At 45.2% G+C, this 14,718-nt stretch overlaps 1 long non-coding RNA gene across 3 annotated transcripts in view; it reads right to left on the bottom strand.

The window, feature by feature from the left end:
* Positions 1-1,558: 1,558 nt before the first annotated feature.
* Positions 1,559-14,718, bottom strand: part of LOC107202477 — a 64,765-nt gene continuing 51,605 nt past the window's right edge. For all 3 annotated transcript variants that reach the window (XR_001520694.3, XR_001520696.3, XR_001520695.3), the window contains 2 exons: positions 4,412-4,609; positions 1,559-2,750 (listed from right to left, as the gene is read on the bottom strand). This is a non-coding gene — a long non-coding RNA (uncharacterized LOC107202477). The remainder of the gene's footprint in view (positions 2,751-4,411; positions 4,610-14,718) is intronic.

Below are 14,718 nucleotides of genomic sequence, written 5' to 3'. Positions count from 1 at the left end.
CTATTTACCCATAAACCTATATTTACTGCATTTATTATAAACCTTAGTTTATTATTAGAGATTAAAAAAAAATTATTCTTTTAGAGTTACTTGTAGTTTCTTTTTGTATTCTATGTGCAGTAACATAAATTAGTATAGACAAACCCCACGATGCACCAGCCTCCATACAAGGATGGACACAGTAGTTTTTACAGGTGCAAAGAATTGAACTGAGGTGTTCAACTACAGAGAAAAGAAGCCATCATCATGCAAGTATCCCTCTTCATCAGATGTAGGCAGGCAAAAAAATTCCCTGCATCTAAGGCCACAGTGCATTCTGGTGGGCACCAAGCTCTCAGGCAGTTCAATCATCACATAAATAAGCCCTAATTGGCATTCCCAAATGTTTTGAAATTGTATTGCCTGCTGCTGGCACTCCAAAAGTTATGCCTCTGGAGATAACAGGGGAAAAAAACCAAAACATCAAAGATCATTTGCAATTAGACGCAACAACCCCGTGCCCAACTGGTGTGTGTCAGGGGTAAAAATAGCATCAGCCCAAATGGTAAGTGGCTTTTGGTTTGTCAGGGATTGAACGTGCAGCACCAAGTGAGTGGTTATTACAGGCTCTGATCAGCAAAGCAGACAATCATTTGCCTTGTTACCGTGCTGCCTGCCCATGTGAACAGCATCAAACAAGCAATAAAGGACACCCCGCTCGCCCCCGAGGGGAACGCGGCTGGTGGGTAGCTGGAAACCCCCTCGTTAACAAGCTAACCTTTGAGTCTGTGAGGAGGCAAGGAAGCGTTTACCAGCCGCTCTATCGATAATTATGGAAAGGAAAATCGTAGCTCATTGTCTGTCCCAGGGTGGGGAGATAAACAAGGCAGGCCTGGGGCGAGCAGCCCTTCCATGGCAGCTTCCACAGGCAACAGCTGCCAAAAAGGCAATTATCCATGGAGCTGCTCCCCCCTGGGGCTGTTCAATCCATGTATGTTTGGAAACTACCCCAAAGCCCTTCTGTGGGTAAGAGGAGTCTCTGTGGCACACATCCCCTCAGGGACTCTGAAATACCCTGGTAAACAGCAGCCTGAAAGGCCTCACGCACAGGTGGGCAGTGGCGCTGCATAGCAGGGCTGAAATATCAAACACCAGTGGTTTTGTTCCCTGGAGCTGTCACGTTTCCCCAAGGCCCTTCCAACATGTAGGGATGGGGACCTATTTTTAAGCAGAAGGTAGCAACACAGTCCCCTGTTTTTCATATTTCTCTCTCCTGTGTCACCCAGGAGGACTTCAGAAGCTAATTATGCCTCAGCATGCAGCCACCCGCCTTTGTTACAAGCCTAAATCCTGTTCCCATTTGTAGCCTAACTCCATCGTGTCCCCAGCCTCACTGCAAGGAAGGAGGGAGAGCCCACCTGAGCCTGCCCCAGACTCCCTGTGGGCTGCTACCCTACTCCAGCTCAGCCTTTGCATCAAACCACCAGTTATCTTTTCAATTAATTGTGGGTATCATAGTGGTTGACAGCACAACCTTACTACCAAGGGATAATTTAATATGACTAGACCGTAATCAAAGTGTTAATAGCCTCAAAATTTAATCTGTGCAGAAGTAGGATTTATAAAAGGGAAAGGATAACCAGGGCCCAGATGAATAATGTTAGTTGTAACGTTACAGCTAGTTGTAATAGAATAATTAGTTGTGATATCCAGAAATAAAAATTACACTGCTTTGAGTTCCAGGACGTGTGCCAAAAAGGAGCAGTTAGTCACAGCGATGAGGAACAGTTACACAGTCCATTATCTCATGAACTGCAAGGCCCAGAAATGAATCCTGCATGTCACAGGAAAATTGAGACTCTGCATTTTCAGCAATACACAGCTTTTCATTTTAGCCCTTAAATTAGATCCTTCCTCACTATTGGAATGATGTGCCTTCCCATTCGCAGAAAGGTATCCTCAGAAGCCCTCCTGGCTGAGCTTCACTTTCCCTTTGGGCATGGTCCCAACTTCTCCATCCTGTGGCAGATGAAGCTCACCCCTGGCATCCCCACCTGCTCCCTTCCTCTGTCCTCACCAGTCTTGTAGAGAAAAAAACCAAAACAACTCAAACAACATTAAATCCCAGCCTTTTTCTGCTTTTTTCCTGGTAGGGCAAGGATGCTGGGTGATGGTTTGGCTGCCTCCATCAACAGGTGCTGCATCCTCGTGGGGTTAGGCAGCCCCTGCTGCTCCCTGGCTCAGTGTTCAGGGCCAAATGCTTTAATCATAGAATGACAGAATTTATTAGGTTGGAGGGGAGCTTAAAGCTCATCTTGTTCCAACCTCCCTGCCAGGGGCCGGGACACCTTCCACCAGTCCAGGTTGCTCAGAGCCCCAGCCAATCTAATCCCCTCTAATCTAGCAATACACTTCTAAACCCCAAGTGCACAAGGCAGCAATAAAGCTGGTGTTCAGAATCATAGTGAGGAAGCAAGAAACTGTACAAAAGCAAAAAAGTGATGTGAACAAATTATTTTTTAAATTATGAAGTCAGCCAGTTTTTACCATCTCATTGTTACTCATTCACTTGCATGACAGACACAGAAACAATTGCTTGACCTGGTAGGAATTTTAAGAACAATTACTTTAAATGACTTTCATATCATAAAAGTTACTTTAAAACCATTTTCTGCTTTTTAGGTAGCGATGAAGAAATTAAATGCTTTTTCAGGTTGTGTTTATCCATTTCTCCTTCATTTCCTCCAGTGTACTTTCTTTTCTTCCTCTTCCTGCAGTGACAAGAAGAGAAAAAAAAAGTGGGTTTGTGAAGGAGGAAAACTGGTAAAGAAAAGATAACTCTCTCTAGGGAAAACAGACAGGGAAAAGAGAATAGAAAGTGTGATTTTTTTTTTTTTAAGAGAAATCACCTGGGATTGAAACAACTGAAACTTTTGTCTCCATCTCACAGACACACATCCCCTCACCCCCTTTTTCTTCCTGGTCCTGGCTGACTTGCACCTTCTGGCAGGCACGTAGGTGCTTGTTTTGCTGCTGCTCCACAGGATGGAGTCACCAGAAATGATGTTCCCAGGAGATGTTTTGCACAGGGTAACACAAGAAGCAAAGCTGTGCTCTGCCGGCCCTTTCCTCACACACACAGCCATGTGCTGCAGTCCTGCTCCATCCTGCCTGTGCTGTGTATGGGGAAAGACACCACTCAACACATCTGGGGAAGTGTTTCCCCACATGGGCACCAGATCTCAGAGGCAATTCAACACTGCAGGCTGCACGTGCTCACACACCTATCTCTTGTGGCTGGCACTAAATAAATGCTGCACTGAGCCAACAAATCTTACAATGGCCTCATTTTTCTAGCAATGATGCCTCAGGCGAGGCCTCTGTGGCCCAGAAAGGAAAAAGGTTAACTTTTTCTGGAATTCCCTGAACTTGCTTATCTGCTACTTCTCCCTAACCATCTGCCAGACTCAGACACCTGTTATAATATATCAGTTTGTCTTGTGTGGTTCCTGGAGTCTATCAGCAACCTGAGCAATTAGTATTGTCAGCAAATCATTCATTAACTGAACTATTCAGTTTCAGCTAACTTAAGACTAATTGTGCATTTAATTCCTATCTAGAAAGATCAAATCAATCAAAAAAAAAAGGACCATGGGTAAATATCAAAGATCAATAGGTAACAAATGAAAACCTTAATTATGGTCTTATCTGAATGCTAACAAAAAAACCCCAAGTAAAGCAGAGGAGATTATTTCATATCAGGTCATTGTGATTATCCTCCTGCTGTCTCCCCAGTTCAACCCTAGCATTACTCAAATACTTGATGAAAAGGCTGGAGTACATTTTTGGCACCATGAGAAAGCCTCTCTCCCTGCCCACCTGGCAGAGACCCCATGCAGGCAGTTCAATGCCACTTCCAGGGTGAAGAGTGACCTCACAAAAATGGCATTTTCCTGCACACTTTGCCCTGTGAATGGGGAGCTGCAGCTACTGACCTTACTGGCAAGGAGACAATTTTACTGCTGGGTGCTGCTGTTTGTGAAGAAGCATCGAGCTATTAAAGAGGGAACAGGAGATTGCTCCCTCCTGTGTGTCATCAGCAGAGGTAAATAACATCTCTGCATCTCTGCTGTGCAAGCCAGAGAGTAATTAGGGGGATCTGCACAGGCTTTTGTGTTGATGAGCTGATTATCTGTTCCTGCCTTGGAAGGTTCAGCCCTGTCTTGTCCCCGATCCCTGCGATGGCTTTGGCACAGTCAGGCCAACGAGAATGTGAGACAAGGAAAGCAAAAGCACTGCAGCTGGCTTTAAACTGTGCTCAGGTACACAGCCTGCAGCAAAATCAAGGCCAAACAGATACATCAATAAGTTAAACTCTATTGAGGTCAAGGAAGGAAAAGAAATAAACCCCAAACCAATAAATCAGCCTTACCAGGTCAATACACATGATCTTGGTGAGATCCATGGGGCAGGTGTTGTTGGTAGGGAAGATCATGGGCTCAGCCTGCAGAAGGTGGCAAACACCACCAACTTCAGAATGCTGCCAAGGAACCTGAAACAGCAGAACTATCTCCCCAACACATGGCAGCCAGGCACTGCTGCCCAGCTCACAGGCACTGAGATAACACACCTGGAACAAAGAGGAGACCTTGGTGAGGAGAACAGAGAGGAATGGGATGGACATTGGAAATTTCTGTTAACTTTCTTACCCTCCTGCTCCTTTGCCCTGCACCCTATTTATGCCATCACCTGCCAGTCACTTCCCTCTGGCTGTTCCTCCCACCTGAGGACTCCTTTCCCCACCTGAATTTTATTTTCTGCATTATCTCCTTCCCACATTAGTCACCACAAAAGTGCCTTGGTGCAGTGCTGAGTCTGCACAGAGGAGGTGGCAACCCTAAAGGTAAGTATCTCTGAACTGAAAAAGCATCTTTACATCCAAATACAGAGCTGGACCCCTCACAACACACATGCATTGATGGGATCTGCTGCCCTGTGCTCTTCAATCAGTGTAAATAAATATCAGCTTGGTTAAAGCAACTGGGCTTCTCCAAAAAATAAACAAACCAACCCACCCAAGACACTTTACTGTAATGGCTTCTGGTTTAGTACAAAGCTCTAAGTCAGCAGCTTTTTTTTTGGAAAAAATAAAAATAAGTGATCTGCCTGCAAGTATGGTACAATGAGAGCTTTCACCACTCTGGAGTGTGCATTCTTGAAATGCCCTTTCCTGCTGATGCCATTTTTCTCCCAGAGCCAGGGAGGACACACAGAAATCTCTCTGATCAGAGCTGGTTGTGAGGCCAGAAGTGGGTGGCATCTGCACAGGAGGTGGCAGAGCCTTCATCACCAGGCAGGGTGTACAAGTACCGTGGCTTGACTCACACCAAGACTGTCACACAGCAGGTTTGGCTCCAGGCACCCACCTGTTCCTCTGTTCCTGCTGCAGGTGCAGTGGCAATTATTACAAAACTGCCTCTTACACTGAGCTGTGCAGGGTGTGGGAGCCTCTGGGTTGGGCAGTGTCATATGGGCTACGTGATGTGCCGCCTGTGTCCCGAGCCCAGCCTTTGCTTTTGGGATTAGTGATAAGACAATGAAATTTATTTAATGCACATGCATGAGATATCCCAGCTCTTTGAGCATCCCCTGCACTTTCCCCCTCTAGATCCTGATGCTGCAGGCAGTCCTGTGCAGGTGTCCCTGTTTTCATGCTGCACTGGGCTGGAAGCTGCCAGCAGAGCAAAGGAAGGAGGGCAGAGGCATCAGCATCCCCTGCACATCTGTCCCACTGCCCAGCTCTCAGCCACAGGTGAGGCTGAAGCCAAAAGACCTAATGAAGCAGAGAAGAACAGCTACGCTCCTGACATAAAAGGCATGCCAAGCTTTCATCTTCTGAGAGGTTAAAAATAAACAGTTTAGCTTTCAGCAAAGTGGTCTGATTAGAGGCAAAGAAAACTACATTGATTTCCATGGAAATGGAATATTTTGTTGCTGCTACTTGATCTTGTTGAAACGTATTAAGAACACAAAAGAGTGCAATTTCAATATCTGGAGAGTGGTAGTATACTTTAAAAATTTAAATTAAATTGATTTCTTTTAAAGGAAAGCTGGCTGGTTTTAGTTTCTTAATTAGTTCATTACCACTGCAAATGGAGCATGTTCTTATAAGCTTATAGAAAGATATTACAAAACAGCTGCAACCCACAACAGAAGAGATATAGACATAGGCAATATCTGTACATAAAAATCAGAGACTTAAGAATCCTCTTAGGTCCTCTATCTCCTCTCTAAAACCAGCAAAGAATTGTTCTTTCACTCGTAAGTCTTTCTAAATTTAAACCCGTTACAAAACAGATCCTAGTTTCCACGGAAGAAGGATCAATCCCTAAATTTTGTTTGCTTTTTTTTAGAGTGTAGGAGTACTTCCTAAGAATGAGACCTGCCTACACATGCTCTGGAAGCAAAACACCACAATTAGCTTGAGTTCTTATCTCATTACTGCGGTAGGTATCTCCATAGGGAGGTTTCCTCGGAATGAGCTGCGTCCTATTTCAGTTTAACCCAGATAGTAACAAAATAATCATTCCAAATGGGCCAGCTCTGCCATGACCTTCACTGTGATAAATACTAAATACAGGTGTGAAGGAAAGGCTGCTTCACTGACACAGTTGTTCTCTCTGTAGGTGTGCCCCAGGATAAGACCACCTCCAACATCTCCACACACACCACTGGGATGTTGCCACAGCACGGCCAAACTGAAATTTTCTATCAAACCAATGTTAAAAATATCCAAAATCTTTGATCTTAGCTAAAATAACAAATTGTGATGGTAACAAGAAAAAAAAAAAAATTAATTTTCTTCTTCCATTTCCTCAACGTGAAATTTCAACAGAAACAATAAACCCCTTAGGTTTTTATTTTGACAGTGGGACATTTTTATGACTTAAATATATTATTTTAACTTTAGGTGACAGAGCAACTTGAGCTTCTAACCAGAAGGCTGCTGCATTTTTAAATGTGTATTATATTTTCCCACATGCTTGCAAATGGCATGTGCTCTCCTTCCAGTAGTGATGACACAGGAAAGAAAGCAGAGCCAGGAAAGATTTGCCCACAAACCACCAGAGCCCTGATTGAGGACAGATTTCCACTGCTGACAAGTCACATTAGATATTGGTCACTACAAATATCAGTGATCCTGTTGCTAAAGGGTACCTTGCCTTGCCTTGCCTTTTCCTTTTTCTTTTCCTTATGAAATCAGTGCCTTGCATTGGGCTGAAGACTGTTTGGCTATGGCTTCCTACACATTTAATATGAAAGATTATCCATGGATACATCTAGGAGTGGACCCACAAGAGAGGCAGCTGCTGAAACACCCAATTTCCAGTGTCTGCTGATTTTCATGGCCCTGGTGGAGGTGTTGGAGCTCTTTATTGAATGTACAGGGAAAACCACAGAAGGCAGCAGCAATGGCAGCTACTGAGTAAGGAACACTGATGAGAAGAGTGGGATGTAAGTCTCATTCCTGGATGTAATTAGGTGTCTGTGGCTCCTGAGAAATCAGAGGCTATGAACAGAGGAGCCTGCTGAGTACAGGTGATGGGGGAATTGTTGGCAAACAATGACCTGGGTAAGGGTGTAGGTACCCCATTATGGCCATTACACAATTCTTCCTTTTTTGCTGTTTCTCTTCTGCTTACAGACACCTTTTTCTTTGCTATTCTCTCTTCTCAAATAGGTGAATATTACAGTTTGATAGGCTGGGTCAGCTAAAAGCTCTTCAGTGGTTGGTACTTGCAGCCACACAGATTCACTGTGTGGACTTAATTGTAGTAAGGACTGGCTTAAGAGCAGCAGATCAATGCCCTGGAGAGTTGTTAGGGGGAAATACAGAGATCTCATCTACAGATAAAAGGAAGAACATCACCAATAATGACAGAAAAGGCACTCATCAGCTATATTTTCACTCATTGTGCTGCACCCAACAAAAAAAAAAAAATAAATTGGTGTATTCAGTACCCCACTTTAGTAATTTTGCTTTTAACAATATCTGACTTTGTATTCAATCAGCAGACCCTATTACATGAAGTATTTTTTCAGACACCCAGTGGTTTTGCCTGCATACACAGCCTTCTGTTCCTGGCCAAATACATTTCTGCTTCACTGCCTGCAGGCAGATCACCCGAGGAGAGCAGAGCAGAGCAGAGCCTGCCAGCCCCACGTTTCCCCAAACAAAGCATTAGCTATGCATCAGCAGCTTTTATACACAGAATATATATCTATATATAACTATATTCTTCATAGATCACCTTCCCCTCTGTACCACCTGTGCAGACCTGCTGCATTTCACCTGGCACTGCCCACTTTGTGCAGCTCAGTGTGGTGGTGGTTCCTGTGCAGCGTTCACATTTCACAGTTCCCCATCCAGCTGCAGGGCAGTGCCATTTGGATGGTGCTAAACAGGATCCTCCTTGCAAATTTAAACAGATACCGGGGAAAATTGTAATGAGGCTCTTAGGCATAACCCCCAGCTCACCCAGACAGATTAACCAGCAAACCTCTTCTTTGCTATGCTGGTTTTTTTAAAAGCTAAAATCCTTTTGAAATAAGCCTGTGCTTATTTCTTCTGAAGTAATGATAATTGATTCAGACCTTCCTGAAATGAATTTGAGCCCAGTCAGAGTCGTGGCCTAGGGAAGAGCTGCACCTTCACTGTGCAGAGGAATCTGGCTTGCTTAGCAGCCTGTGAAAGCCACAGCTCTGCAGGTGGGAGGTTAATTTCCAGCAGCCTGATTCAGCAGTAAGGCAATAAATACAAAATCCTCCTCAGACCTTTCAGACACCAGCACCTGAAAAGCACTGAGAACAGATAAGCCCCCTTCTTTTAACAGAAATCTCAAATCCCACTGGATTGCCCAAATCAGTCTCAGGATTTGACTGCAGTTGTGCAGGACAGAGCTATTTATACATTTATTTAGTGTAGCTGGGTTTAGTATAGCAGGCTGTGGTTAGAAGTGGGGCACAGGTTTTGGGGCTGTTCCTTCATGGGCTGTCACAGTCAGGGTCCCATGGGGGGACCAGTTTGCAGCTGCCCTCCTCTCTCCTCCCCCTGAGGCTGGAAGGGGATGAGCAGTAGGTGATTCTCCTGGGACACTGGCTTTCCCTGCCTTTTCTCCAAACATTAGGGAGGAGGCAGGAGGAAAAGGGCTTCTCTTAACTAGAGAACAGTGTGTGTCCCTTTTAGCTGACTCAAAAAAGCAGGAGCAAACTTGGCTTCCTATTTCTAGTCATTCTCACAGAAGGCAGGCTACAAGTAAGTAGTATTTAGGTCAGCAGAATCACATTTTTAAGCCATAAATCAAATCCAGCAGACCTCGAACACTTATTTGTAGTTTATAAACAGCAACTTTGAACGTCCTGTGAATCCTGATGGTGAACTGCTGGATTTTGTTTCCACAGTATTTAGGAGGCAAATCCACAAACTCCAGCAGCCCCAGAGGGATCTCTCATCTGCCACGGGGACGTGCAGTGTGCTGACACATTCAACAGCAAAAAGCACATGCAGAATTTTGTTCACAAAATCCCAGCTCTTTGTCAAATAAAACTGTGTTAATCCACTTTACTGTCTCTATTGCCCTTGCCTTCGAATCCCTGAGTTCTCTTACATGATTCTTTGTGCCACTCATGGAATCTCTTTTCAGTTAGGGCAAAGAATTCCCCTCCCTGCACCTCATCAAGTTCTCAAAATAGAAAGAAAATTAGTTTCTACATGACTACATAGTAGTCCATGTGTGTGGGAAACAGCAACTCCCATGAAAGAAAGAATGAGACAGTGGTCCTGTTCCCTTAAGAAGTTTGTCCTCTGGTTAACAGAGATGTGTTTGAAACACATTACTGGTGCATCCACTAAAACAAACTTTCCAAAGGAGACCACGGATACACAAATGCTTACATTCAGGAGCAAGTATAACTCAAAAATGTCACTGTGCTCACATCCCTCACCTTTGGCACAGTCGACAGGCACTAGAGCTGCTCCTGTCTGAAGGCAAAGGTGACCTGTAGATCTTTCCCTTTCACGTTGTTTCCCCCCCTGCTCAGTGCTGTTTGTGTTTGGGTTCCTCTCAGGGCAGCTTGAAGAGAACTGTAATTGCCACTTCAGTGATAGAGGGGGAAATAAAGGGGCACCCTGCCTCTTGTTTGCACAGTTCTCTCCCTTTAAATGGAATGATGAAATTGGATTAATTTCTGCCTTTGGAGGACAGGAGCTGTGAGCCTCTTCTGACGCAGTGAAGCTGTGCTGACGTGCCTGTGTGAGCCACCTCCAGCCCTCCTCACTGCTGGTTTTACATGGATCATGACATGGATCATGACATGGATCATGACATGGATCATGACATGATCCTGTCACTGCTGGCTGCTCCACGTGGGACACCAACACAGCTCTGGGTGCAGGCAGGTGGGGCTGGGATTCCCTCCATCACTGCAGCAGCAGTTCCTTGATTTTCCAGCTGTTTCTTTACTGTTACAGGGAAGGACAGGGCTGACTCTCAAACCATCTCACAGGAGAGCTTTGCTGTGCCTGCCTGACAATCAAAAGAGGGATTTGTAGCTGCCTGGGGTTCATGAGGATCCTGGGCTGTGGTGACAAGCAGCCTGGCTGAGATACAGAGAAGAGAAATGTGCTTGTTTAGCCACCTGTGACTTGAAAGCTCTCAGCCTGTTGAGAAATGGCAAGTGCACATCCAGCACCCCTCCAGACAGGGCCAAGACCCACTCCAGAAGCACATGGGAAAGAGGAAAGTTTTGTTCCTGGGAGATACCTGGAAATTTTGCAAAGCTTCCCTGCTCTATACTGCCTAAAATATTCACGAGACATGTGGAGATCGAGTAACAGGGGCACCATGTGATGGAGAGACACAAAGATCACAGGAGATACCCCAATGTCAGACAGAGCAGGGAGAGGAAAAAACACTGAGAAATCAACATCCCCTCCAAATGAAAATGTGTGGGAAATGGGGATTTCTTGCAGCCATTTCTATGCTGAAATGCACCAGTGGGGTCAGATGAGCCTGTCCAGGTACCCTTTCCCCCAAACCCATGTCACCAGCATCTTTAAAAGTATGGAGAAAAAGAAAACAAACGAACAAACAAATAAAAGCCCTGCTATGCTCTGTGGGATAACATCCAGGAAAATAGTAAAACAGCCTAGCTGCATATGGTAAATACAAGAAAGGACAATATCCTCCCCTCCTTTTCCTGTAAGCCTGCTCGTGGTTCACCAGCTGGGGAGCTGCAGAGGTTTGGGAAGGCAGAAAGTGATCCCCCATGAAGTCACTGCACCTGCCTTCTTGGAAGAGAAGAGTGGATTTTTATCAGACAGAGATACAGGCAATTTCCTCTTCCCTTCATGTGGAATGTAGGCTCTTGCCTTAATAAATTACTGCTGTTCCTGATAACATATCCAGTAGAAGTTACCCTGGGTCTTTCACTGACAGTTTCAGGTCAAAGTTGTCTCACCAAGTTTCTGCTCTGGAAAACCTGTTATCAGCAAGGAAGACACCCACCTCTCAAAGGAAGGTTCCTGAGGGTCCTACATCCCTCATGGGGCAGCTGGAAAATTTGGCCTGGTGAAGCTGTGTTTTTTGGGATTGCAGGCAATCTGTGGGTGAGGCTGCAGGTGAGGGGGGCTGGTGGAATGTGAGTGCAGGTTGTGGGGCACACACTGACCTAGCAACTCTGCTGTCTGAAACTGCATAAGCGGCTTCCCAAAAGGATGGGGAGATGTATCCCAGGAAATGTGCTGCCTGAGGTTATGCAGATGGTAGATGTTTTCAGAAATCAGCACTGCTGACAGAAAATGGGGTGGAAAAACTCCCCCATGGAAGCTAGAGGAGGCAAAGTCAGGAATGCTGGTTCAGTGAGAAAACAGAGTGATGGGAAAGATGGATAAATGGTAGGGGAAGGCTCCTTTCATAAAACAATCTGTTGTGGGGAATGTGAAAATTAAGTTGGCTCTTAGAAATGAGGAATCCCACCCAAAGCTGCTTTTCTGGGGAAGGGGATTATCTTGGCTTCGGTTTTTAAACACACAGGCAATTTAATTAAGCATTGCTACTTTCCTAATTGTTGAGGCTATTCTCAGAGGCTCCCAAGACTTTCCAGGCTCTGCAGTGTTGGTCTGAAGGAGGGATTGCTCAATTAGCAGCAAGATATGGCAAGGAGTGAGATCTGGGACTCAGTGCCCTGGTCAAATAGGAATTCTGTCAGTTTATGAAACAGTGACGTAATTCTGCTGAGATGGAGCCAGAAAAGGGATTTATTTTGCCTGTTCTGTTCCTGCAGATTCACCTGGATTGTTCCAGAGGATATGAACACAGTCTTTGCTAGCTCTGTACCACAAGCCCTCCTGCAGTGCTGCTCTGTGCTCTGCTCTGCAGGGACCACATTTCTATGTGAAATTACATCTCAACCTTGCAATTGGAGGGTAGCCTCAGCCAGCTCATGGTTCAACAACTTGCAGCTCCTCTGATGGAAGAAACCCCTGTACCAACAACTAAAACTAGCCTGACCCCATCTCTAGGGTTACAGTCTGTTCAGAATCCCAAAAACTTGTGTTTAGGGAACCACTAGTCTCTTCCTGGGACTTACAGTTGTACATCTCAATACATAAAAGGCGTCTGATTTTTCATAGGTGTGACTTTGAATTGTAAAAATAAAGCTGAGAGTAAGGTCTCAGAGCTTCCAGGGCTTGTTAAAACAGCCCAGCCTTGAAATTACTTAAAGAAGGGGAAACAAAAAACAATTAGACCCCCATTAGCTTCACTGGAAGCTTTTATATTTTCCTACTCAGAAATTCAGTCAAGTGAGCCACGCACAACAACCACAGACCTGAGATGAGCAAATAAAAAACCCTCTTCTCCCTGCTCCCCAGCTTTGACTGCCCTTCTGACTCCCAGGCATTTAATTTTTCAACAGAATACTCAACTTCTGGGTTCCAGATAGGAAACAAAACATTCATGTCATGGATTTCATCACATCTGGTGCCTTCTCCCACAACACTGAGTCTCCTTGGGCAGTGCATGGGCCTGGGGACAAGGTGAAGTGGGGAGATGCCCTGCCCACAACCACGGGCTGGGAGCAGGCTGCTTGTGCCTGTGACAAACCTTTAGGTCCCCTGACTTCAGGGCAGAGGATGGTGAAAATAAACAGGAGTGGGAACACTGGTTGGCACAGGGAAATAACACTTGGCTAAGGAATTAAAGAAAATAGGGGCGATGCCCAAAAGCCGAACAACAATAACCAGGAGGAGCTCCGTGGGGGTGAGCAGCCAAAGACAAGAACAAAAGAGGGTACAACAATATATAACCTTAGGGGAGGAACATTCTGGAAACAAAACCATGCAAAGAACACAACTAAGCAGTAGGAGAACAGAACCACTTAACATAAGAACCTCAAAAGCTCCTGGGAGGAAAACTCCAGCTCGTCCTGACTTAAACAGATGTTTTCCCAGGGTTTAGAACTGAGGCTCAGCTTATCAGGGGTGAAGTCTGGCTGACCCTGTGCTTTGGGCAGGCCAGCTCCCACATGTGCCCAGGGCCTGGCACCCAAACCAGGGCACAGTGGTTGGTACACAGTGCCTGCACTCGAAAGCCAGCTCAGAGGAGATGTGCCTGGGCTTTGTCTGCCATGCTCATGTCCAACACCTGTCTCAGGTGTGTGCCTCAGCCAGGCAGGGCAGGGGGATGACACAGGAGTGTCTCTGGATGCCTCAGCCTGCAGAAACACCCACTCTGCCCACCAGGACCAGTGCTGGGTCTCTGACTTTAATACACCCTCACTAGTGGGGATCTTTGTTTGTGTGAGCCACCAGGCCATCCTTGCTGAGCCCTCCTTCACCTCCTCACTGCTCCAAAATGACCCAACCACCTGAAGCAACCATTTGGAATTGAAATTTCTGCTGGAACAGTAGACTTGTTAGAAGATAAAGGCTGAGGCATGGGGAGTGTTAGACAGCTCCAGGTGACACTGCCAGCCCTTCTGATAACCACAGATTCAGACCAGTGTATCGTGTCTTGCACACGTGTCTGTATTAATAGCTTGGATCTCTTCTGGGAGTTGGCAGAGATCTAAAGTTGTATTAATGTCTTTTTCTTGCCTCCTCAATAAAAAAAACCCAACTACCTTTAAAGTGAGGTCCTAAGCTGTCATGAATTCTTACTAGACATGCTGTAATTGCTGTTCCAAAAAGACCAAAGTGCAGAGACAACAACTGCAGAAATAGAAAAGTGAAGGTGTTCTGGAGATTTAAAGCAACAAATACCTGTGTTACATTCTCTCCCTTCCAGATGGTTTGTGTCTGAACGGCTTTCTGCTACCATTTTTAATTTTTATTTTTTTTTTAATCCAAGTAACTTAATGATTTTTTTATGGCATGATGTGATGAAATCTGAACTGACATTACATTTCACTAATGTACAGCTCCCTTGAGCCAGTATCAATTTTGTCTATGATGGCTTTGGAAGGGCAGGGGTCAGCAGAGGGGCTCTTCCCTTAGCTCTGTCACAACCTCTTGAGTTTCCAGGACACTCATAAATAAATCAGACACTCACATTTCAAGCAGCGAGTCGCATTCTGAAGAGTATCTCCTGACCCATGAAAAGCAATTTTTACTTGAATGATACTTCAATCAAAACTGATCAAGGATGACCTGACCTGGTCCTTGAATTTGAGGAGATA

The sequence above is a fragment of the Parus major genome, chromosome 3 (assembly GCF_001522545.3).
Source record: "Parus major isolate Abel chromosome 3, Parus_major1.1, whole genome shotgun sequence".
Lineage (NCBI taxonomy): Eukaryota > Metazoa > Chordata > Aves > Passeriformes > Paridae > Parus > Parus major.
This window is presented reverse-complemented; position numbering and strand designations above follow the sequence as displayed.